The sequence below is a fragment of the Tachyglossus aculeatus genome, chromosome 1 (assembly GCF_015852505.1).
Source record: "Tachyglossus aculeatus isolate mTacAcu1 chromosome 1, mTacAcu1.pri, whole genome shotgun sequence".
Taxonomy (NCBI): Eukaryota; Metazoa; Chordata; class Mammalia; order Monotremata; family Tachyglossidae; genus Tachyglossus; species Tachyglossus aculeatus.
In genome coordinates this window covers 106,065,413-106,091,193 of record NC_052066.1, presented here as the reverse complement: position 1 = coordinate 106,091,193, position 25,781 = coordinate 106,065,413, and the positions used below count along the sequence as shown (strand labels likewise).

The 25,781-nt window shown below is 44.2% G+C and overlaps 1 protein-coding gene and 1 non-coding gene across 2 annotated transcripts in view; both read right to left on the bottom strand.

Moving 5' to 3' along the window:
- The window catches only part of CFAP61 (cilia and flagella associated protein 61), a 389,026-nt gene that overhangs the window by 39,934 nt on the left and 323,311 nt on the right, over positions 1–25,781 (bottom strand). The gene's annotated exons all lie outside the window — the stretch shown is intronic.
- On the bottom strand, positions 3,229–3,366 carry LOC119937446. Its single transcript, XR_005454113.1, has one exon. It is a non-coding gene; the product is annotated as a small nucleolar RNA SNORA7 (small nucleolar RNA).

The window sequence follows — 25,781 nt, the reverse complement described above, 5'->3', positions numbered from 1 at the left end:
TCAGTGGGTGAATCAATCAAATAATAGCATCAATTGAGCGCTTACTCTTGTGCAGAGCATTGTACTAAGCACTTGGGAGAGTACGATAGAGTTAGCAGACACCATTCCTTCTCTCAAGGAGCTTAGAACCTGTGGCAGAGAGGGACACTAAAATGAATTACAGGTAGGAAGAAAGAATATAGCGTAAAGATATCCACAACACTTAGTACTGTGCCTGGCACATAGTAAGGACTTCACAAGTACCCTAATAATAATAATAATATGAACATAAGTGTTAGGGGGGAGCATGAATACTCAAGTGCTTAGATGACATGCATCTGCTGAAGTGGCAGTAGAGGGAAAATACTGTGGGGAGATGAAAGATTACTCAGGGAAGAGGTCCCGAAGAATACACGATTTCAGAAGGGCCTTGAAGATAGGTAAGGCAGTGGTCTGCTGAAGGGAAAAGGTGAGGGAATTCCAGGAAGAAAGAAGGGCTTTGAGCAAGAGGTCCGTGGTGAGAGAGAGACGAGAATGTGGAACAATTAGTAGGTTAACTAAGAGGAATTAATCATTCAAGCTGAGGTAAAGTGAGAAATCAATCCTTTCTTCCCCATCCCATCTGCTACCACGTTAATCCAAGCACTTATCCTATCCTGTCTTGATTATTGTAACAGCCTCTTTTCTTACGTTCCTGCCTCCTGTTTCTCCCCACTCCAGTCCACAAATCACTCTGCTGCCTGGATGATTTTTCTACAAAAAGTTCACTCCATGCCCAACCACATCCACATCCACGAGAAATTCCTTACAACTGGCTTTACAGCACTCAATCACCTTGCCCCCTCCCCCAAAACCACCTCACTGCTTTCCTACCACAAGACTGTGAGCCCGTTGTTGGGTAAGAACCGTCTCTATCTGTTGCCGACTTGTACTTCCCAAGTGCTTAGTACAGTGTTCTGCACACAATAAGCACTCAATAAATACGATTGAATGAATGAATGAATGAACCCAGCCAACATACTTCGCTCCTCTAGTGCCAACCTACTCAATGTACCTTGATTTTGTTTATCTAGCCACTGACCGCTCACCCATGTCCTGTCTCTGGCCCGGAACACTCTCCCTCTTCATATCCAATAGATGATCACTCTCCCCACCTTCAAAGCCTTATTGAAGGCATGTCTCTTCTAAGAGGACTTCTCTGATTAAGCCTTTATTTCCCCTTCACCATCTCCCTTCTACATCACCATTGCACTTGTATTTTCACCATTTATTCACCACTCCCTCAGCCCCACAGAACTTATGTACATATCTGAACTTTATTTATTTATACTAATATCTATCTCCCTCTCTAGACTATAAGATCGTTGTGGGATGGGAACATGTGTAACAACATGTCTACCCACTCTGTTGTATCGTTCTCTCCCAAGTGCTCAGTACAGTGCTCTGCACACAGTAAGTGCTCAATATGATTGATTGATTGAGAGGAGCGAGAACAAGGAGGGGGATGATTGCCTTCATGTCAATGGTCAGGAGTTTCTGATTGAAGTAGAGAGGAATGGGTAAACACTGGAAGTTTTTGAGGAGTGGGGAGACATGGATAGAATGTTGTTTTAAGAAACTGATCTGGGGAGGTCTGAGAAGAGGCTAATGGAGTAGTAGAATTAGGATACAATTGTCAGCTGTGTGACTTTGGGCAAGTCACTCAACTTTTCTGTGCCTCAGTTACCTCATCTGCAAAATGGAGATGAAGACTGTGAGCCCCACGTGGGACAATCTGATCACCTTGTATCCTCCCCAGCTCTTAGAACAGTGCTTTGCACATAGTAAGTGCTTAACAAATGCCACCATCATCATCATCATCATCATACAATGAGTGCTTGAAGCAGAGAAGTGGCAGTTTGGATTGACAGGAAGGGCAGGTTCTAAAGATATTGTGGCAGAAGAAATGACAGAATTTTACTATTGACTGAATATGCCTGTTGAAAGAGAGGAGTCGAGGATAATGCTAAGGTTAAAGGCTTGAAAGATTAGGGGAGAACGGTGGTGTTCTCAACCTTAGGTTAGTAGGGTTGGAGGAGAGGATTTGGGAGGGAAGTTTATTCATATTAAAGTCTGTTTCCCCATCTAGACTGTAAACTCATTATGGGCAGGGAACGTGTCCACTAATTCTGTTGTATTGTACTCTCCCAAGCTCTTAGAACAACGCTCTGCATACAGTAAGTGCTCAATAAACACCACCAATGAATGAGGAGCTCCCAAGGCATATTAACTCCCCTGAGCTTTTTCCACATCCTCAGAGGACATGCTACTAACACCTTCTCCTCTCCATTATTGTGAAAAATGCAGATAACATAGAAGCCAGTGATGTGCCAACTGGCCAAGAGGCTAGGGTAACATCAAGAGTACCGGGGAAATGACACCTTATAGGTGGCCCGTTGGGTATGATGACTCCAAGGAGTGGCGCTTTGTTGAAGTTCAGACATTACTGCTTTGGAACTGGAAAATTACACTGTTGCATTTTGGCTGGAGTTATTGAAAACAAAGTCACTACTATGATAATAAAACCATCTCAAACATGAAAACCACTTCGTGTAATTTAATAAGTAAGCTACTTAAGTCTTACAGAAAACCACCATTTAGACCAGATTTTGTGTCATATTAGCAAATTTGATTTTCATTAATGCAAAATGAATGTATTATATGGAGCACTATTACATCGTATTAATGATATGATGGCAAATAGTATTCTCTGGTTGCTAAGTAACATGAAGATCCTCTGATGATCTTTTCTGCACTTCAGAGGCTGTAGAAGAAGATGCCAGCACTCTAAGGATATTTCCCCTTATCTTGGCAACTGTATCTGCTGGCAGAAAAATATGGGGGCTGGGAAAGGATGGATATAATCGCCTGTGGCAAAGATATACTTCTATCCTTTTAACGTTGAGGAGGAGCTCACAATCCATATTTTCTTTAATTTGATGGAGTTTCCTATGAGACCAGGATGAGGCTATGGTATCTGTTCGTCTTGTCTTATGTTGTGGAGTCATTTCCGACCCACATCAACACCATGGACACATCTCTCTCAGAACGTCCCGCTCTCCATCTGCAATCGTTCTGGTAGTGTATCCATGGAGTTTTCTTGGTAAAACTATGGAAGTGGTTTACCACTGCAGCCTTCCACACAGTAAACTCAAGTCTCCACACTCGACTCTCTCCCATGCCACTGCTGTCCAGCACAGGTGAGTTTTGACTTGTAGCAGATTGCCTTCCACTTGCTAGCCACTGGCCAAGCTAGGAATGGAATGGGAAGGCCTCTGCTTGACTCTCCCTCCCATAGCCGAGACTGGTAAAGTACTGGAAACTCTCCAGGTGCAACCCTGAGGGGCATATCTGTTCATGGTGAACCCTAAAGTTAGGTTAAGGCAAAACCAGATTAGAATTGGAAGCCTTTATTTACATTTCATCTCTATTAGTGAGGCACCAAATGGGCAAATTTTAAGTTCCAAAGCTCCCCGTGGAGTATAGAGAGCAAAAATAAAAAAAAATTCTCTCCATGCACTGATCTTTTAGAATTTTCATTTAGAGGATACTTAATCTACAGATAGGAAACCATTTTATGGCAAACTAAACCCAGGGAGGCAGGTCTGAAATATAATTTCAATGAAGAGAAGTATGCAGAGCATGGAATTGAATTTCATCCCTACATCTTTCTTGTTATCCACAAAAAGATAATTTGTAACTGGTGGTTCTACGGGCTCCCATCAGGAAAAATGGGTCAGTCTCAAACTTAGGAATTCAGGACCAAGAACTTGTACAGAGAAATTGATTACGCTGGCAGGAATTGTACCAGTCTGTTTTACGTGTTTTCTAAGCCAAGTTAGAAATGACTGTATTCGCTATACTAGCCTTTAATCTAAAAACCTTATCAAATTTAAAAGCGTTGTCAGCTTCAAATCTCTTTCTGTTCAGGCATCACCCCTGAAAACTTATCTTTACAGTGCAAACATGTTAAATTGTCAGAGGTCCCTGAAGATGTTTCCAGCACTATGACTTATGTACACGTCTGTAATTTTATTTATTTGTATTGCTCCCCTCTAGACTATGAGCTCATTGTAGGCAGGTATTGTCACTGTTTATTGTTGTAGTGTACTTTCCCAAGCACTTAGTGCAGTGCTCTGCCCACAGTAATAATAATAATAATAATAATGACATTTATTAAGCTCTTACTATGTGCAAAGCACTGTTCTAAGAGCTGGGGAGGTTACAAGGTGATCATGTTGTCCCACGGGGGGCTCACAGTCTTAATCCTCATTTTACAGATGAGGTAACTGAGGCACAGAGAATACGATTGAATGAATGAATGAATGGATGTGCTTGCCTGCCTTATTATTAATATTATAATATATTTAAGTGATTTCTATGTGTCAAGCACTGTTCTAAGCATTGGGGTAGATACACGTTAATCAGGATGGGCACAGTCCCTGTCCCACGTGGTGCTCACATTCATTCATTAATTCGTTTATTCAATTATTCAGTCATATATCAACTCCATGTCAATTTCACCTTTGCAGCGTGGCTCAGTGGAAAGAGCGAGGGCTTCAGACTCAGGGGTCATGGGTTCGAATCCTGACTCTACCACTTGTCAGCTGTGTGACCTTGGGCAAGCCACTTAACTTCTCTGTGCCTCAGTTACCTCATCTGTAAAATGGGGATTAAGACTGTGAGCCCCAAGTGAGACAACCTGATCACCTTGTAGCCCCCCCCAGCACTTAGAACAGTGCTTTGCACATAGTAAGCACTTAACAAATACCACCATTATTATTATTACCTTCACAACATTGCCAAAATCCACCCTTTCCTCTCCTTCCAAACTGTTCTAACTTTAATACAGTCACTCACCCTGTCCTGTCTGGATTACTGCATCAGCTTCCTTTCTGATCTCCCAACCTCCTGTCTCTCCCCACTTCAGTCCATACTTCACTCTGCTGCCTGGATCATCTTTCTACAGAAACGTTCAGGGCATGTCACCCCCACTCCTAAAAATTTCCAGTGGTTGCCTAGCCACCTCCATATCAAACAAAAACTCCTCAATATTGGCTTTTAAGCTCTCATCACCTTGCCCCTCCCTACCTCACTTCCCTTCTCTCCTTCTACATCCCAGCCTGCACCCTCCACTCCTCTGCTGCCACTAACCTCTTCACTGGGCCTCGTTCTTGCCTGTTCTGCCATCGACCCCTGGCCCACGTCCTACCTCTGGCCTAGAACATCCTCCCTCCTCAAATCCAGCAAACAATCATTCATCCCCCCTTCAAAGCCCTACTGAAGGAGCACCCCCTCCAAGAGGCCTTCCCAGACTAAGCCCCCTTCCCCTCAGCTCCCCCTCTCTTCCCTATCACCTCGACTCACTCCCTTTGCTCTCCCTCCCATCCCCTCCCCACAGCAATGTGTATATGTATATATCTATAATTTTATTTCTTTATACTGATGTCTGTTTACTTGTTTTGATGCCTGTCTCCCCCCTTCTAGACTGTGAGCCTGTTGTGGACAGGGATTGTCTCTATTTGTTGCTGAATTGTACTTTCCAGCGCTTAGTACAGTGCTCTGCACACAGTAAGCGCTCAATAAATACGATTGAATGAATGAATGAATCAACTCAGTGGGGCTCACAGCTCACCTCTGACGATGCCTCTGGGAAGATGCCTACATAGCCCACAGCACCAATTTTTTGAGAACAGCCTTGATTGGAAATAGGTGCTTTACATCCCATAGTAAAGAATTCATTCCAGGTCCTGGAGGGTTTTTTGAGCTTGCATCCTTTTAGTGGAAAAAGCGCGGAACTGGGAGTCAGGAGACTCGCTCCACCACTGGCCTACTTGTGTGGATTGTCGGCTGTGTGACTTGGGTAAGTCACTTAACTTCTCTGTGCCTCAGTTACCTCATCTGTAAAATGGGGACTAAGACTGTGAGCCCTCTGTGGGACAACCTGATCACCTTGTAACCTCCCCAGCACTTAGAACAGTGCTTCACACATAGTAAGCACTTAATAAATGCCATTATTATTATTATTATTATTATCTTGGGTAAGTCACTTAATCCTTCCATGCCTCAGTCTCCTCATCTGAAAAATGGGGATAAGATGGACTCTGATCTTCATGTGGGACATGGACTGTGTCTGATCGCATAATCTTGTATCTACCCCATGTGCACAATAAACAATAAATGTGACAAGTATTATATTATTATTATTCAATAATAATAATTATACAGAGGATCATCTTAACCCAGGAAAGCATTGATGCTTTGTTCAATTACCACACATTTGAAACACACAGCTCACACCAACTGTCAGTTTGGTTGGTGAGAGACAGGAACTAATCAGGTTAACAACAGAGGAACAGAGTCTTATTAGCTCCCCATTAAACTTACAGCATGCCATCCATTTTCCTCTTTCACTTGGATTTGCTTCTAACGATTTGACTATGGATTATTAATGCTGTGATTCTTTGGGAACACAGTGAGGCAGCTCTGAACTCGATTGGGTCTTCAAAGCCCATGGCACGTACCTCAGGGTAGCCAGTAGAGTGAAGGCAGAGCTGTTCCCCACCGTCTTACCTCCTTCCCTTCCCCACAGCACCTGTATATCTGTATATATGTTTGTACCTATTTATTACTCTATTTATTTATTTATTTTACTTGTACATATCTATTCTATTTATTTTATTTTGTTAATATGCTTGGTTTTGTTCTCTGTCTTCCCCTTCTAGACTGTGAGCCCACTGTTGGGTAGGGACTGTCTCTATATGTTGCCAACTTGTACTTCCCAAGCGCTTAGTACAGTGCTCTGCACATAGTAAGTGCTCAATAAATATGATTGATTGATTGATTGATTGTTTGCTGGAGAGATTGTCGAACTCAGGTGATGTCTCGCTCCTGGCCCCAGTAAGCTCTTTCCAGGAAGCCCCAGAAGGAGTTGAGGGAAGTGATTTGAGGAGGTGAAGAGCAATTGTTTCTCCCCACTTTCCCACTGTTGTAACCAGCTCCTAACTTACTCCTCACCATTCATTCCATTCAGTCGTATTTATTGAGCACTTATGGCTGGTCCAGAGAAGGATGGGGTGGGTGAGATAAATGATCTCCAGGAGCTTCTTGGACTCAGATGCAGCTCACAACCTCCCTGGGCTTTCCCATATCCCTGATGGCCCACCCCCAACCCCAAGCTCTGGGAAGTTGGATTGGGTGCTGATGTCTATCTTTTTCACTCCTGGGCCATTTCAGACAGGGCCTGAGGAAAGCACATTGCAAAAGGATCAACCATTCAGTACAGTGTTCCGCACCCAGTAGGCACTCAGTAAATAGCATCAATCGACTGATATGAAAGCTAGGTTCTTTTAAAACATGAAATCCAGCCGGGGCAGTTTCAAGTTCTCTCTGGTCAATTTTTTAGAACCTTCCCACGGGATGAGGGTATGGGGGTGGGACCAGTCTCCACCACAGGTGCCCATGTTCATCCAATAACACAGCACTGGGGTTGTGTTGCTAGGGTGTGAAGCACCTGAGGGTTATCAAAGCTCTAAGCTTTAAGGATCCCTGTTGGTCATGCAGGGTCCTATCCTGGGCTTCAGGCTTCACCAGAAGGATTCAAACCAGAGTAGTCCCCAGCCCAGGGGAGGGAGGGTGTTTCAGGAACCTTTCATTTAGATGGATGGATGGATGGATGAGGCCCTTCTGACCCAGGCCCCAACAGGGGACTTGTAACAGGGAAAGAGTCTCATCCAGCTCTCCCTGCAGTGGCTGCAACTAAAGCCAACTCTCGAGGTATCCATATTCTTTGCAACCTGGGCCTCTGTACTTTGAGCCCTGGAGCATGGAAACTTGGCTGCAGTCCTCTTGTGGCTATGACCCTCTGTCAGCTGCTTGGTTAGGACCATGCAGGAAGCCAGGTTCTCTGAGAGGCAGGCATTTCCTCCTGCCTTTAGAACATCTCTACTTGGCTGTCGTTTGTCACATGTCCAAAACAGAACTCCTCAACTTTCCACATCCTGTCCTTCACTTGACTTTTCCATCACTGTAGACACCATCACCACCCTCCCTGTTTCACAAGTCCATAACCTTGACATTATCCTCGACTCATCTTTCTCCTTCAACCCACACATTCAACCTGTCATGAGACCCTGTCGGTTCACCTTCACAACATTTATAGAATCCACCCTTTCCCCTCCAACCAAACTGATACCATACAGATCCAAGACCTTATTGTTTCCCACCCTGATTACTATGTCAGTCTCCTCAATGGCCTCCCTGCATCCTGTCTCTCCTCTCTCTAGTCCATACTTCACTTTGCTGCCCAAATCATTAGAGAAGCAGCATGATCTAGTGGATTACTACATCAGTCTCCTCAATGGCCTCCCTGCATCCTGTCTCTCCTCTCTCTAGTCCATACTTCACTTTGCTGCCCAAATCATTAGAGAAGCAGCATGGTCTAGTGGATAGAGCATGGAGCTGGGAGTCAGAAGGACCTAAATTCTATTACTGTCTCCGCCAATTGTCCACTGTGTGAAGACCTGCGTTCCTATTCCCGCTCCACCACTTGTCTGCTGTGTGACCTGGGGCAAGGCACTTAACTTCACTGTGTTTCAGTTACCTCAACTGTAAAATGGGGATTGAGACTGTGAGACCTGCGTGGGACAGAGACAGGGCCCTACCCAATTTCCTTGTATCCACTCTGGCAGTTAGTACAGTGCCTGGCACATAGTAAGTGCTTAACAAATACCACAGTCATTATTATTATTATTATTTCTCTGGAAAACCATTCAATCCAAATCTCCACATTCCTCAGAAACCTCCAGTGGTTGCCCATCCACCTCCACATCAGCTTATGACTCTCAGTCAGCTCTCCCCCACCTATCTTATCTTGCTGATCTCCTAGTTCAATCCGGCCTACACACTTTGCTCCTTTAGTGCCAATTTACTAATTGTGCCACTACTTTGTCTGTCTTGCCAATGACCCCTTGTCCATGTCCTCTTTCTGGCTTGGAACTCTCCCCCCTTTCATAGACAACAGACCACTACTCTACTCACTTTCAAAACCCTACTAAAATCACATCTCCTCCAGGAGGCCTTTCTTGACTAAGCCCTTTTCCCTAAGCTATTCGCCTTCCCTTCTCATTGCCTACACACTTGCATCTGTACCCATTAAGGACTTTGATATTCACCCTGTCTCCAACTTCACAGCACTTATGCGCATATCTTTACACTCTGCCATTTCCCCTACATGTACTTTATTTTAATGCCTGTCTCCCCATCTAGTCTACAAAGTCCTTGTGGATCACATCTTCCAATTCCACTGTATTGTACTCTCCCAAGAACTTAGTTATGGTGCTCTGTACACAGTACACTCTCAATAAATATCACTGATTGATTGACAGATGGATGGGCATGAACTGCTGCCTCTGCCTTCCGTATGGCCACTTGGGAGTTAAAGTAGGGATCTCAGTGGTTTCTGGGGGCCCTCGTGCCTGGGCAGCCCTACTATTTTTAAAAGAGGGAGGGGATAATAATAATAATAATAATGGCATTTATTAAGTGTTTACTATGTGCAAAGCACTGTTCTAAGCACTGGGAAGGTTACAAGGTGATCAGGCTGTTCCATGTGGGGCTCACAGTCTTAATCCCCATTTTACAGATGAGGTAACTGAGGCACAGAGAAGTTAAGTGATTTGCCCAAAGTCACACAACTGACAATTGGCAGAGCTGGGATTTGAACCCATGACCTCTGACTCCAAAGCCTGTGCTCTTTCCACTGAGCCACGTCCCCTCAAGACCACTGTGGCCATAGTTCCACTCCCATCCTTCTCAGAGCTGTCGGGGGTAGGGGGGGGGGGAGATATTCAGGGGTGTTACAAGTAGCACCACCAACTGAGAAATAAACTGGAATTGGCATGATAGCTTATAATTTATGAACTACTGGGAAAAAAAAACCAAGCAGGCTTAGCTGGCAAAAGATCTCGTAGCTAAAAGTGGAAGTGTTCTAGACATGGAGAGGGCAGCATGCCATAGTGGAGGAAGTTGACCCCAGGTTACTTCTAGTTACACATGGAGAAACTGAGATCCATTTTCCCTGGGGAAACGTGTTAAGTGGGTTGGGTTTTCCTGCTGCCCTCTTCTTCTCCTGATTCTACCACCTTCACTCTCAGTCAAATCTTTATCATATAGAATGGTAAAATCAAGTCATCATTTTTGGTTTTCTTTCCCTAGCCTAATTGGGTTGACCTTCCTGTCCATCGCCGAACATCGAACCGACAGTTTAAAGACGATTTAAAGACTCCGTGGTGTCTTTCCCGAGTCATGGCTGATGGCTCCGAACTGAGCTCTGGCCCCACCAAATGGATTTGTAATTGGGATTATTTTCCCTTTGTTGCATTTTCTTGCACTTGCTCACACTGAAGCTCACCTGCCATTTTTCAGCTCACTCAGCTCTATCAGTTTTCTAGTTTATCCTCATCTTCGTGGCACTTCACCTTCTGGAAGAGTTTAGGGTCACTTGCAAATTTTATGATTTCACTGTATGCTCTTCTACATCATTTATGAAGACATGAAACAGAACAGGTTCTAGAACAGATTTTAGGAGAACTCCACTGCTCTCCCATTTCCATCCTGAAAAGTGGTTGTTTAACCTGGTCCTTTGGTTCCTATCATTTAATTAGTTTCCTATCTCTTCCTTCCATTCTCTTAATTATTTTATTTTTTTAGAAAGTCGGGTTTGGAACCTTGTCAAAGGTCTTTCCAGACTCTATGGATTATATATTTTTCTATCCACATGCTTGATGATTCCTTCTAACAATTTCAGCAGATCAGTGCCATGCCACACTAGAGAAGCAGCGTGGCTCAGTGGAAAGAGCACGGGCTTTGGAGTCAGAGGTCATGGGTTCGAATCCCAGCTCCACCACCTGTCTGTGTGACCTTGGACAAGTCACTTAACTTCTCTGAGCCTCAGTTACCTTATCTGTAAAATGGGGATTAAGACTGTGAGCCCCACATGGGACAACCTGATCACCTTGTATCCCTCCCAGTGCTTAGAACAATGCATTGCACATAGTAAGCGCTTAACAAATGCCATTATTAGAGGTGTAATTTTCCCTTTTAGAAGCCATGTTGCCTTCCCCAAACAGGCTGTACTTTTCTTAGTGCTTACTGATCCTAAACATAATTACTGATTCTATTTGACAGGCTACCTGTTAGATTTACACATCTAGAATTCCTTCATTTCTGTATCACTTCTGGAAACCTTTTTATAGGTCGATTCAAAGTCACTGTTTACTGATCCTAAACTTAATTACTGATTCTATTTGACAGGCTACCCGTCAGATTTATACATCTAGAATTCCTTCATTTCTGTATCACTTCTGGAAACCTTTTTATAGGCAGAATTTGTGCTGGTAATCCACCAGTCTTCCAGGATAGTAACCATTTGTAATAATAGGTTATGCACTCTTGCCAGAAGTTCTTCATTTTACCTTCTGAGTTCCTTCAGAAACCTTGAATGGCCCCACCCAGGCCTGTGGATTTCATAATAGTAATAATAATGATAATGATGGTATTTGTTAAGTGCTTACTACGTGCCAAGCACTGTTCTAAGTGCTGGGATAGATAAAACTGATCGGGTTGTCCCATGTTGGGCTCACAGGCTTAATTCCCATTTTACAGATGAGGTAACTGGGGCAAAGAGAAGTTAAATGACTTGCCCAGAGTCACACGGGTCCTCCCTTTCCTCTCCATCCATACCGCTACCCTGCTCATTCAAGCTCTCATCCTATCCCGTCTGGACTACTGCATCAGCCTTCTCTCTGATCTCCCATCCTCGTGTCTCTCTCCACTTCAATCCATACTTCATACTGCTGCCCGGATTATCTTTGTCCAGAAACGCTCTGGGCATATCACTCCCCTCCTCAAAAATCTCCAGTGGCTACCAATCAATCTGCGCATCAGGCAGAAACTCCTCACCCTGGGCTTCAATGCTCTCCATCACCTCGCCCCCTCCTACCTCACCTCCCTTCTCTCCTTCTACAGCCCAGTCCGCAACCTCCGCTCCTCCACCGCTGATCTCCTCACCGTACCTCGCTCTCGCCTGTCCCACCATCGACCCCCGGCCCACATCCTCCCCCGGGCCTGGAATGGCCTCCCTCTGCCCATCCGCCAAGCTAGCTCTCTTCCTCCCTTCAAGGCCCTGCTGAGAGCTCACCTCCTCCAGGAGGCCTTCCCAGACTGAGCCCCTTTCTTCCTCTCCCCCTCGTCCCCCTCTCCATCCCCCCATCTTACCTCCCTCCCTTCCTCACAGCAGCTGTATATATGTATATATGTTTGTACATATTTTTTTTACTCTATTTATTTATTTATTTAATTTATTTGTACATATCTATTCTATTTTATTTTGTTAGTATGTTTGGTTTTGTTCTCTGTCTCCCCCTTTTAGACTGTGAGCCCACTGTTGGGTAGGGACTGTCTCTATATGTTGCCAATTTGTACTTCCCAAGCGCTTAGTACAGTGCTCTGCACATAGTAAGCGCTCAATAAATACGATTGATGATGATAATGATGATGATGATGATGATAAGTGGTAGAGCTGGGATTCATTCATTCATTCAATTGTATTTATTGAGTGCTTACTGTGTGCACAGCACTGTACTAAGCGCTTGGGAAGTACAAGTCGGCAACATATAGAGACGGTCCTTACCCAACAATGGGCTCGCAGTCTAGAACCCACAACCCCTGACTCCCAAGCCCGTGCTTTTTCCAATAAGCCACGCTGCTTCTCATCATCGTCGTCGTCAACATCAACATCATCCACCACTGTTGCCATCATTATCATTTCGATTATCACCATCATCGTGACCATCATCAATTAGCTCTTACTGGGCACTCTCTCTTCCATGTGGTACTTTAACAGACACTCTATCTGCACGTGTTCAGAGTGGAGTCTATTATTGGTATTGCCGGGATTGATGTTGCACAGATGATGTGCCTAGGGCAGACAGGCTCTAAATTCCATAAACACAATTTATGTAAAAGGATTAGGAATAAATAACCACTGCCAACACTAGGAGCAGTTTGTAGTGCAGTCGCATCTCATTCAGTACTTAGATTTCCAGCCCTGTTTTTCAGCTGAAACAACCCATACATTTACATTTATAGACAACACAGCAAACCAAATATAGTTTGGTAACCAGAGATATGTTGCCTAGATTTGGTTTGTATGTTATTGCTGGGTGAGACTCTCATTTCCAATGTACAAAATATTAGCAATTAGAAAGGATTTGATAATGGAAGTGCCTGTTGTAAATCACCTAAGACCGAGGAAGAAAAATGAAATTACTCTTCTCAATCCTACTTCATGTTAGCCAGAAGACATGAGGACAAAGGAACTATACTTACTCAGATCCCTCTTTTTCTGGGCTAAGCTAGTGGAAGCAAAAAAATAAGCACAAAAGAGATGGGGCTTCTTTTACTTTCTGCCCTCCTGCTTTCTGATGCTGGCTCCAGGCTATAAATGAGATATTTTCGCTCCAAAGCACAATAACACTATATGAAAGCAATATTTAAACTCTCAAAATGTAATAATAATTATGATGGCATTTATTAATCACTTACTATGTGCCAGGTACTGTACTAAGCACTGGGGAGGGTACAAGCAAATCGAGTTGGACACAGTCCCTGTCCCATGTGGGGCTCACAGTCTCAATCTCCATTTCATAGATGAGTAACTGAGGCCCAGAGAAATGAAGTGACTAGCCTAAGGTCATACAGCAGACAAGTGGTGGAGCTGGAATTCGAACCCATGACCTTCTACTCCCAGGCCCATGCTAATTCTTTATTTACCTGTGGGGCTAAGAAAGGTTGAAGGCTTGTAGCGTGTTTCAATCCCATTAAGGCAAACATCGTGTCAAGTAGTGTTTCTCAAACTAGGATCTGTGTTTTAGAGGGTGGGGAGAGAACGGGGGACTCGAGGTAGGCTGTTGCCATGGTGCCACTGAAGTTAAGCCAGCCTGGTTTCCCTCTCTGTCCAGTCTCGATACCTGTGTCCTGTTGAGTCCTACCTAGCAATCAGTCTATCAGTGGTAGTTATTGAGCACTTACTGTGTGCAGAGCACTATATTAAGTGCTTGAGAGAGTACAATATAACAGTATAACAGAGTTGGTGGACACATTCCCTCCCCATAACCCCCTTTCACTTCTCTCGTTATTCTCAAACTCCTCCCTTAACCACTTTTATTTTTAATAATAATAATAATAATAATAATAAAAATGGTATTTGCTAAGGGCTTATGTTGTGCCAAGGACTGTTAATAATAATAATGATGATGATGGCATTTGTTAAGTGCTTACTATGTGCAGAGCACTGTTCTAAGCGCAGGGGGGGATACAAGGTGATCAAGTTGTCCCACGTGGGGCTCACAGTCTTAATCCCCATTTACAGATGAGGTAACGGTGGCTCAGAGAAGTTAAGTGACTTGCCCACGGTCACACAGCGGATGTGGCGGAGTCGGGATTCGAACCCATGACCTCTGACGCCAAATCCCGGGCTCTTTCCACTGAGCCACGCTGCTTCTCACTGTTCTAAGTGCTGGGGTAGATACAAGGTCAGCAGGTTGTCCCAGGAGGCGCAGAGAAGTTAAGTGACTTGCCCAAAGTCACACAGTGGATAAGTGGTGGAGACAGGATTAGAACCCACATCCTCTGACCTCCGAACCCGCGCTCTTTCCACTAAGAAACTCTGGTTCTCTACCCTATGGGCTCTACCTTCCTTCCCCTTTCTGAAGAGCTGACCCAGGACCAGCCATGAAAGCACGGATGGAAGGGAAAGGCGGAGAGTGAGGGAAGGAGGTGGGAGCAGGTTTTCCATGGATACCAATACCAGACTCAATTCTAAGGAAAAAATCATCTTCAAAAGTCATGCTCACTTTCCCTGAGTCCCAGCTCCACAACTGATGTCAGTCTTAGTCTGAAGAGAAAGCAGCATGGCGTAGTGGGTAGACCACAGGCCTGGGAATCAGAGGGTAATGAGTTCTAATCCTGACTCCACCACGCATCTGTTGTGTGACCTTGGGCAAGTCACTTCACTTCTCTGGGCCTCAGTTACCTCATCTGGTAACTGGGGATTGAGACTGTGAGCCCCACGTGGGACTGGGACTGTGTCCAACACAAGTTGCTTGTATCCACCCCAGCGCTTTGTACAGTGCTTGGCAAATAGGCAGCACTTAACAAATACCATCGTTATCAATTATTATCATTCTTGTTTATCTACCCCAATGCTTAGAACAGTGCTTGACACTTAGTAAGTACTTAACAAATACCGTAAAAAGGTAGTTCTCCAATGGGCAGAAACCAAATGTCCTGATTACAAAGAGACTAGCGTAGTGCTGACTGGAACCAGTCTAGAGCGATAAAGGTGTTTTTGACAAGGCTCTGCTATAGTCCCATGGAAAATATTGTGCATTTCAGCACTAACTGACTGAACAGAGGCTCATCTGAGTCTCAGAGAAAGTGAGGAGAGGAAGAGGCTGTCAGTGCTAACTAGAGGAACAGAAGGCCTCAGGGACTGGCTTTGAGAACTGCTCATATTAACCTTGAAAAGAGGTGAGTATTAGGTGACTTAATCAGAGTTTATGAGCAGCTCAAGGCTGACACAAAAGAACTAGGGCAGGACCTATTCACACCACCAGGCAAAGGACTGGCAGGAGCCATTAATTAAAGAAAAAGAGGAGAGATTTCAGTTGGTTTTCAGGAAAGGGCTTTGTAACAGGGTCACGAATATATGAGGGGGAGAAAGGATATTAGGTGGGGCAGAAAATGGGTGAACAATGCTACAGTGGTGGTGGAAGGAAGCTTAGGCATTGCTAAAATAAAAAAAAAGCTTATTATGGAAAATCTTTACTTTTTTGCTTCTCTCCACATTCTCTTTTCATCCCTCCTTCTCTGTCTCAGTGCATTTGTATTGAAAATGCCTTCTGCCACTGATTTTCTGAAGGGAAAAGTAGCTTCAATAGTATTAATGTATAATTACTGGCTAGGTGAATCTTAGGTGAATTGTACAAGGAGAGAGGCGGGGAGGGCTAAAAATTGAGACGGAAAAGAAGAAAGAAGAGAAAAATATCTAGGAGGGTCAGGGGCATGGGTCTTGAAATCCAGTCAGAGTGAGATTGCTCCTCTCAAAATAATTTTTTTATATCCAATGTGGTTGACTTAAACTTGTTGTGGGCAGAGAACATGTTGACTGAGTCTGTTTATTGTTATATTGTACTCTCCCACGTGCTTAATACAGTGCTCTGCACACAGTAAGTTTTCAATAAATATAAGTATGATTGATTGATTGACTGATTGATCAGCTCTTTCAGGATGCCCTATTACACTAGAATAGCTTTCAGTAAATTCAGGGTGTCCACTTTCATTTTGAATGAGGGGACAAATCTGGTTGGCCAGAGTTTTGATGGGGTGGGGGATTTAAGGAGAGAGAAAAATAGAGGTAGAGGGAAAAAAGGAAGGGAGAAAGTGAAAGAGGAGAGAGAGAGAGACAAAGCGGGGGAAGAATGAGAATGAAAATGGAGTGAGTAGGAGGGCAAGAAGAGGTTACAAGGAAAAGTCAGGGAAGGAAAAAGGGGGTATGAAGGTACTTAGGTCTGTGCCTCTTTTGTAATGAATTCCTTTATGTGATTCTTGGTCCTGAAGTTTTCTACAAGATTGAGGCTTGTCTATCATGTTGTTTGCTACAAGCCACTTCATTATTAGTACCACTCTCCTAAATGCCTAGTTCAGTACTCTGTAGGCAGTAGGCAAAGGTACCCAATGAATTAATAATAATGATAATAGTAATAATAATAATAATGGTATTTGTTAAGCTCTTCCTATGTGCCAGGCACCGGGCTAGGTTTCTTTTATATGGTATTTGTTAGTGCTTACCGTGTGCCAGGCACTCTACTATGTGTTGGAGTAGATGATGATAATAATAATAATAATAATAGTAATGGCATTTATTAAGTGCTTAGTATGTGCTAAGCACTGATCTAAGCACTGGGGAGGTTACAAGATGATCAGGTTGTCCCACGGGGGGCTCACAGTCTTAATCCCCATTTTACAGATGAGGTAACTGAGGCACAGAGAAGTTAAGTGATTTGCCCAAAGTTACACAGCTGACAAGTGGCAGAGCAGGGATTTGAACCCATGACCTCTGACTCCAAAGCCCGTGCTCTTTCCACTGAGCCATGCTGCTTCCCCAGCTGCGAGAGATTAGATGCGAGCTAATCAGATTGGACACAGTCCCTGTACCACATGGGGCTCAGTTTTAATCCCCATTTTACAGGTGAGTTAACTGAGACACAGAGGAGTGAAGTGACTTGGCCAAGGTCACATAGCAGACAAGAGGCAGAGTCATGATTAGAACCCAGGTCCTCTTTCTCCCAGGCCCATTCTCTTTCCACTAGGCCACTGATTCTCAACTGCTAAATTCTGGGATAGATACAGGATGATCAGATCAGACATAGTCCCTGTCCCACATGAGGTTACTACCTAGTAACCTCATAGTAACACATAGTAAATGCTTACTATGCTTACTGAGCACAGAGAAGCAGCATGGCTCAGTGGAAAGAGCCCGGGCATTGGAGTCAGAGGTCATGGGCTCATTCATTCATTCATTCATTCATTCATTCATTCATTCATTCATTTTCTGTGCTTCAGTTCCCTCATCTGTAAAATGGGGATTAAGATGTGAGCCCCACGTGGGACAGCCTGATCACTTTGTAACCTCCCCAGTGCTTAGAACAGTGCTTTGCACATAGTAAGTGCTTAACAAATACCATTATTATTATTATTATTATTATTATCATTATGAGGTTGTTATCATTGTTAGGGTTGCTGTTGTTGTAATTATTATAATTACTATTATTATTATCATAAAGAAATTGTATGGCTCTATGGGCACCAACTTTTCAAATGTTTCCTTTGTTTTGATTCTTTGCACAAAAGGTTGCTCACCACTGCTCAGAGATAAAAATATTCACAAATAGAGCAGTCAGAACAAATAATAGACATTAATCAGACATATATGGTTATACAATTAATCATATATATATTCACAAGGGCTGAGAAAAGGTATAAATAAGCATGTAATTGCTGCTGGATTGCTCTGAATCAAGGAAGACTCGCTGGAGAAGGTGGGGTTTTAGGAAGGCTTTGAGTGAACAGATAGCAGTAGCCTGCCAGATTAGGTGTAGGTAGGGGTTCCAGGCTGAAGGAATAATCAATCAATCGTATTTATTGAGCGCTTACTGTGTGCAGAGCACTGTACTAAGCGCTTGGGAAGTACAAGTTGGCAACATATAGAGACAGTCCCTACCCAACAGTGGGCTCACAGTCTAAAAATAATGTGACCAAGGGGACAGAGAGGGATAGTCAAGAGCGAGGTTAGCAGATTATTTTGGGAGGAATGAAGAGAGAGACTTGGGGAGTAGCAGGTGAAGAAAGCTGACATGTTAGATGGAAAGTTTTGAATCCAAGTGTGAGGAGTTTTTGCTTGACATGGAGGGAATTAGGAAGTAACCAGAGAATTCCGAGGAGGTATTTTTTATGTAATGAGCAATGCTTCATGAAGACGGTCAGTGTAGTAGAGAATGGAAGTGGGGAGAGGCTGGAGTCAGGGAGACCAGAGAGGAGGCTGATATAAGTCTAAGTTCTACGTAACAAGAATTTGGACCAAGTTGGCAGAATTTGGACCAAGTTGGACCAATTTGGACCAAGTTGGAGTCAGGGAGACCAGACAGGAGGCTGATATAAGTCTAAGTTCTATGTAACAAGAATCTGGACCAAGTTCCTCTGGGTGCAGAGGAATGGGTGGATGCAGTTAATATTATGTAGGAGACTGGCAGGATTTGGCAGTTGACTGAACACGAAAACTGAAAGCTAGTGGGGAGGTGAAGATGGCATCAAAACTGGGCTTTGGGGACAGGGAGAATCATGCTGTCATCAACAGAGATGAGAAAATTAAGAGGAGGAATGGGTTTTGGAAGGAAGATGAGTAGTTCAGTTTCAGGTATCCTAAGTTTGAGACGTCAGCAGGGCACCTGAATGGAAATGTCTTGAAGGGAAGATGAGATGCAGGATTGTACGTTAGATGAGGTCATTGTTGGATGATCTCTGCCCTCAAGGACATACAGACTAGGGGGAAGATAGGTGTTGTGTGGCTTGGGGAAAGGTGAATATCAAAATGCTTAAAGAGAACAGACCCAAGTGTGTAGGTGATGAAGAAGGGAGGATTAAGGCAGGGAAGCAGCGTGGCTCAATGGAAGGAGCCCAGGCTTGGGAGTCAGAGTTCATGGGTTCAAATCCCGGCTCTGCCAATTGTCAGCTGTGTGACTTTGGGCAAGTCACTTAACTTCTCTGGGCCTTAGGTACCTCATCTGTAAAATGGGGATTAAGACTGTGAGCCCCCCGTGGGACAATTTGATCACCTTGTAACCTCCCCAGCGCTTAGAACAGTGCTTTGTACATGGTTAGCGCTTAATAAATGCCATTATTATTATTGTTATCACCCTGTATCCTTCCCAGCACTTAGAACAGTGCTTTGCACATAGTAAGCGCTTAACAAATGCCATTATTATTATTATTATTATTATTAAGTGATGGCTTATTTGGGGAAAGCCTGTTGGAGGAGATGTAATTTCAGTAGGGCTTTAAAGGTGGGGAGAGAGGTGGGTCAACCAGCTATGAAGGGGGAGGAAGTTCCAGGTCAGAGGGAGGACTTGGGCAAGGAGTCGGCCGTCCTCTCCTGGTTCTCCTCTTATCTCTCCGGTCGTTCATTCTCAGTCTCTTTTGCAGGCTTCTCCTCCCCCTCCCAACCCCTTACCGTGGGGGTTCCCCAAGGTTCAGTGCTTGGTCCCCTTCTGTTCTCGATCTACACGCACTCCCTTGGTGACCTCATTCGCTCCCACGGCTTCAACTATCATCTCTACGCTGATGACACCCAGATCTACATCTCTGCCCTTGCTCTCTCCCCCTCTCTCCAGGCTCGCATCTCCTCCTGCCTTCAGGACATCTCCATCTAGATGTCTGCCCGCCACCTAAAACTCAACATGTCCAAGACTGAACTCCTTGTCTTCCCTCCCAAAACCTGCCCTCTCCCTGACTTTCCCATCTCTGTTGACGGCACTACCATCCTTCCCGTCTCACAGGCCCGTAACCTTGGTGTCATCCTCAACTCTGCTCTTTCGTTCATCCCTCACATCCAAGCTGTCACCAAAACCTGCCGGTCTCAGCTCCGCAACATTGCCAAGATCCGCCCTTTCCTCTCCATCCATACCGCTACCCTGCTCATTCAAGCTCTCATCCTATCCCGTCTGGACTACTGCACCAGCCTTCTCTCTGATCTCCCATCCTCGTGTCTCTCCCCAATTCAATCCATAATTCATGCTGCTGCCCAGACTGTCTTTGTCCAGAAACGCTCTGGGCATGTTACTCCCCTCCTCAAAATTCTAAAGTGGCTACCAATCAATCTGCGCATCAGGCAGAAACTCCTCACCCTGGGCTTCAAGGTTGTCCATCCCCTCGCCCCCTCCTACCTCACCTCCCTTCTCTCCTTCTACAGCCCACCCCGCACCCTCCACTCCTCTGCCGCTAATCTCCTCACCGTTCCTCGTTCTTGCCTGTCCCGCCATCGACCCCCGGCCCACGTCATCCCCCGGGCCTGGAATGCCCTCCCTCTGCCCATCCGCCAAGCTAGCTCTCTTCCTCCCTTCAAGGCCCTACTGAGAGCTCACCTCCTCCAGGAGGCCTTCCCACACTGAGCCCCTTCCTTCCTCTCCCCCTCTCCATCCCCCCATCTTACCTCCTTCCCTTCCCCACAGCACCTGTATATATGTATATATGTTTGTACATATTTATTAGTCTATTTATTTATTTATTTATTTTACTTGTACATATCTATTCTATTTATTTTATTTTGTTAGTATGTTTGGTTTTGTTCTCTGTCTCCCCCTTTTAGACTGAGAGCCCACTATTGTGTAGGGACTGTCTCTATATGTTGCCAACTTGTACTTCCCAAGCGCTTAGTACAGTGCTCTGCACACAGTAAGTGCTCAATAAATACGATTGATGATGATGATGAGAAAGACAAGATTGAGGTATGGTGAGAAAGTTGGTTTTAGAAGAGTGAAGAGTGCAGGCTGTGTGATAATAGATCAGTGAGGCCATCAGCATAGTAACTGAAGCCATGTGAGCAGATAAGTTCCCTGATAGGCTATAGAGTAAGAAGAAGAGGGGACCCAGAACAGCGCCTTGACATCTCAACTTTGTTGTCCTCCTGTCACCTCAAACTTAATATGGTTAAAACTGAACATACCTTTTCACCCAAACCCCATCCTACCACTCACTTTACCATCAATGTTGACGGCACTACCATCCTTCCTGCGTCACAAGTCCGTAACCTTGGCATTATACTTGACTCCTCTCTCTTGTTCCATCCACATATTCAAGCCATCACTAAATCCTGTCAGTTCTACCTTCACAACATCACCAAAATCTGCCCCTTCATCTCCAGAATAATGGTAATAATCATTACCAGAATAATGCAAATACAAAAGTCCAAGCAGTTACCACAATAATGCAAGTACTTACCCTATCCCACCTTGATTATTGTATCAGCCTCCTTGCTGACCTCCCTGCCTTCTGTCTCTCCCCACTCCAGTCCATACTCCACTGTGCTGTCCGAGTAATTTTCCTTCAAAAATGATCAAACTATGTTTCCCCACTCCTCAAGAAACTCTAGTGGTTGCCCATCCACCTCTGTATCAAACAAAAACTCCTAACCATTGGCTTTAAAGCACTTAATCACCTTGACCCCTCTTACCTCACCTTAATACTCTCCTACTACAGCCCAGCCCACATACTTGGCTTCTCTAAATGCTAACCTCCTCACTGTACCTCCATCTCGTCTATCTGGCCTCTGACTTCTCGCCCACATCCTGCCTCTGGCCTGGAACGCCCTCCCTCCTCCTATCAGACAGATAATTGCTCTCCCCCACTTCAGCTTAGTGAAGCAGCTTGGCCCAGCAGCTAGAGCCCAGGCCCGGGAGTCTGAAAGGCATGGCTTCTAATCCCAGCTCTGCCACTTGTCTTCTATGTGACCTTGGGCAAGTCAATTCACTTCTCTGAGCCTCAGTTCCCTCATCTGTAAAATGGGGATTGATACTGTGAGCCCCATGTAGGACAGAGACTGTGTCCAACCCAATTTGTTCGTACCCAACCCAGTGCTTAGTACAGTGCCTGGCACAGAGTAAGCACTTGACAAAACCCACAATTATTATTATTATTATTATTACTATTATTAAAGGCACATCTCCCCCAAGAAGCCTTCCCTGACTAAGCCCTCCTTTCCTCTTCTCCCACTCCCTTCTGCTTCGCTCTTACTTGCTCCTTCATTCATCCACCCTCCCATCCCCAAACCATATATTAATTCAATCAAAATTTTTGAGCATTTACTGTGTGCAGAGAACTGTACTAAGTGCTTGGAAAGTACAATTCGGCAACAACTGTATCTCAATGGAAAGAGCACGGGCTTTGGAGTCAGAGGTTATGGGTTCAAATCCCGGCTCCGCCAATTGCTAGTTGTGTGACTTTGGGCAAGTCACTTAACTTCTCTGTGCCTCAGTTCCTTCATCTGTAAAAGACTGCGAGCACCATGTGGGACAACCTAATCACTTTGTATTCCCCCCAGCACTTAAAACAGTGCTTTGTACATAGTAAGCACTTAACAAATACCATTATTATTAAAATGGGGATTAAGACTATGAGCCCCCCATGGGACAACCTGATCACTTTGTAACCTCCCCAGTGCTTAGAACAGTGCTTTGCACATAGTAAGTGCTTAATAAATGCCATTATTCTTATTATCTGCATATATCTATATTTTATTTATTTATACATTTATGTACATTAATGTCCATCTCTCCCTCTAGACTGTGAACTCACTGTGGGCAGGGAACGTTTGTTTCTTGTTATATTGTACTTTCCAAGTGCTTAGTACAGTGCTTTGCACATAGTAATGCTCAATAAATACGACTGAATGAATGAATGACTGAAAATATTTACAGTTAGGTGCTGAGCGACAGAAGAGAAGTTAGCGAATAAAACTGAGGAGCTCAAGGAGGGAGTAGTTATTACAGTTAATCAGTTAATGGAATATTAGCAAAACCAAGGTCTGATAGTATTTTTCAAGGAGAGAGTCAGTCATATTGTCAAAGGCAGCTGAGAGATCAAGGAGGATTAGGACAGAGTAGAGCCCACTGAACTTGACAATAAGGGGGCCATCACTGAGCTTAGACAGTGTGGTTTGTGTGAAGTCAAGGAATCAGACACCCGACTGTGGGTGGAAAGGAAATAGAGGCAGGAGTGTGCATGATTTGTTCCAGGAGTCTGGATAAGAATGAGTAGCAGCGTGGCCTAGTGAGCAGAACACAGGTCTTGGAGTTAGAAGGACCTGGGTTTTAATCCTGGTTCTGCCACTTGCCTGCTGTGTGACCTTGGGTGAGTCACTTCTCTATGCCTCAGTTACCTCATCTATAAAATGGGAATTAAGACTGTGAGCACCATGTGGGATAGGGACTGTGTCCAACCTTATTTGCTTGCAACTCCACTCCTCCCCCAGTGCTTAGTACAGTGCCTGGCACATAGTAAGTGCTTTAACAAACATTAATATTATTAATAATAATAAGAATGGAAGCCGGTAGATGGGGAGATAATGGAAGGATCAGAAGAGAGATTTTAAGTATGGAGGGAGGTTTGTGTGCTTCTGGATCAGGAGGAAGGGAGATCTAGGAATTACATCTTCTGATTCTGTCACCAAATCACTTTCGTGACAATGGTTTTAATTAGCGCAGTAACTGTACAAGTGAAAATTCAGCAGAATCACTCAATTTTACTGGGTGGCTGGATGCATTTATTGCATTTTCAGTTATGTAACACATTATTGTGGTTTTGTTTTGTATGGCAGTTATTATTAATGGGTTGGGAGGGCACGCTGCCAGTTTGGGGAGTTCAGAATTGGCAGTATGTTCATTTGCACATATTTATTCTCATTCACATTCTCTCGCTCTGTCTCTCTCTCTCTCTCTGTCTCATACTCCTCCAAATGTTTGGAAAGAAGAACATTTTAAAGATGTGAAAAACTAAAAATATTCCAACCCCCTTCTGGACTTACTACAGTCCGGTTTTCATCCTCTTCACCACACTCTCCAAGATACCAATGACCTTCTACTTGCCAAATCTCATGGGCTCTACTTTAGCTTAATTCAACTTTAAAAAATTAATGGATTTTATTGAGTGATCACTATGAACAGAGCACTGTAGTAAGCAGTTGGGAGAGTTAAAATAGAGTTAGTAGACATGATCCTTGCCTCGAGGAATTTACAATTTAGTAGGGGAGATATATTGAAATAAATTAAAGATAGGAGAAATAGCATAGGCACAGTGAAGTGAATATCAAAGGGTTTAGCAGGTATAGACCCAAATGAAAGGGTGATGCAGAAGGGAAGAGCAGTGTAGCCTAGTGGAAATAGCTTTGGCCTAGGAGTCAGAGAACCTGGGTTCAATTCTCAGTTCTGCCATATACCTCCTGTGGGATCTTGGGCGCCACTTACTTTCCCTGTGCCTAAGTTCCCTCGCCTGTTAAATGGGGATTCAATACCTGTTCCCCCTCTTACTTAGACTGTCACCCCCATGTAGGACATGATTAGCTTGCATTTACTCCAGCTTAGCCCAGTGAGCACACAGTAAGCACTCAATAAATACAACTGATTGATTGATTTAATTTTGGATCTTAGACTCATTCTCAGTCTCTTTCACAAGCTTCTCCTCCCCTCCCACCCCACTTCCCAACTTTGGGAGTCCCTAAAGGCTTAGTTCTAGGTTCCTTTCTATTCTCTATTTACACCCACTGCCTTGGAGAACTCACTTGCTCCCATGACTTCAAATACCATCTCTATTAGGATGATTCCCAAATCTATATCTCTAGGCCTAATCTTTCTCCTTCTCCATAGTCTCACATTTCCTCCTGTATTCAGGAGATTTCTAATTGGCTGTCAATCAATCATATTTATTGAGTGCTTTCTATGTGCAAAGCACTGTACTAAGCACTTGGGAGAGCCCAATATAACAGAATTAGCAGGCATGTTTCCTGTCCACAAGAAGCTTACAGTCTAGAGGGGTGTCCCACCGAAACCTCAACTTAAACATGTCCAAAGCAGAACTCTACATCTTCCCACCCAAATCCTGCCCTTCCCTTACTTTCCCATCATTGTAGACAGCACCACCAATCTCACTGTCTCACAAGCCCGTAATCTTGGCATTATCCTCGACTCATCTCTCTCATTCAATCCACATAGTCAATCTGTCACTAAACCCTGTCTATTTAACTGTCACAATAGCTAAAATCCATCCTTTCCCCTCCATTCAAACTGCTGCCACACTGATCCAAACACTTATCCCTTCCCAACTTAAATGCTGCATCAGCCTCCTTGATGACCTCCCTGCCTTCTGTCTCTCTCCACTTCAGTCCATACTTTACTATGCTTCCCAGAGCATTTTTCTACAAAACTGTTCAGTCCATGTTTCCTCACACCTCAAGAACCTCCAGTGGTTGCCCATCCACCTCTGCAAACAGAACCACTGGCTTCAAAGCACTCTATCAACTTACCCCCTCCTACCTTACCTCCCTGATTTTCTACTACAACCAGCCCACCATTTCACTCCTCTAATGCCAGACTACT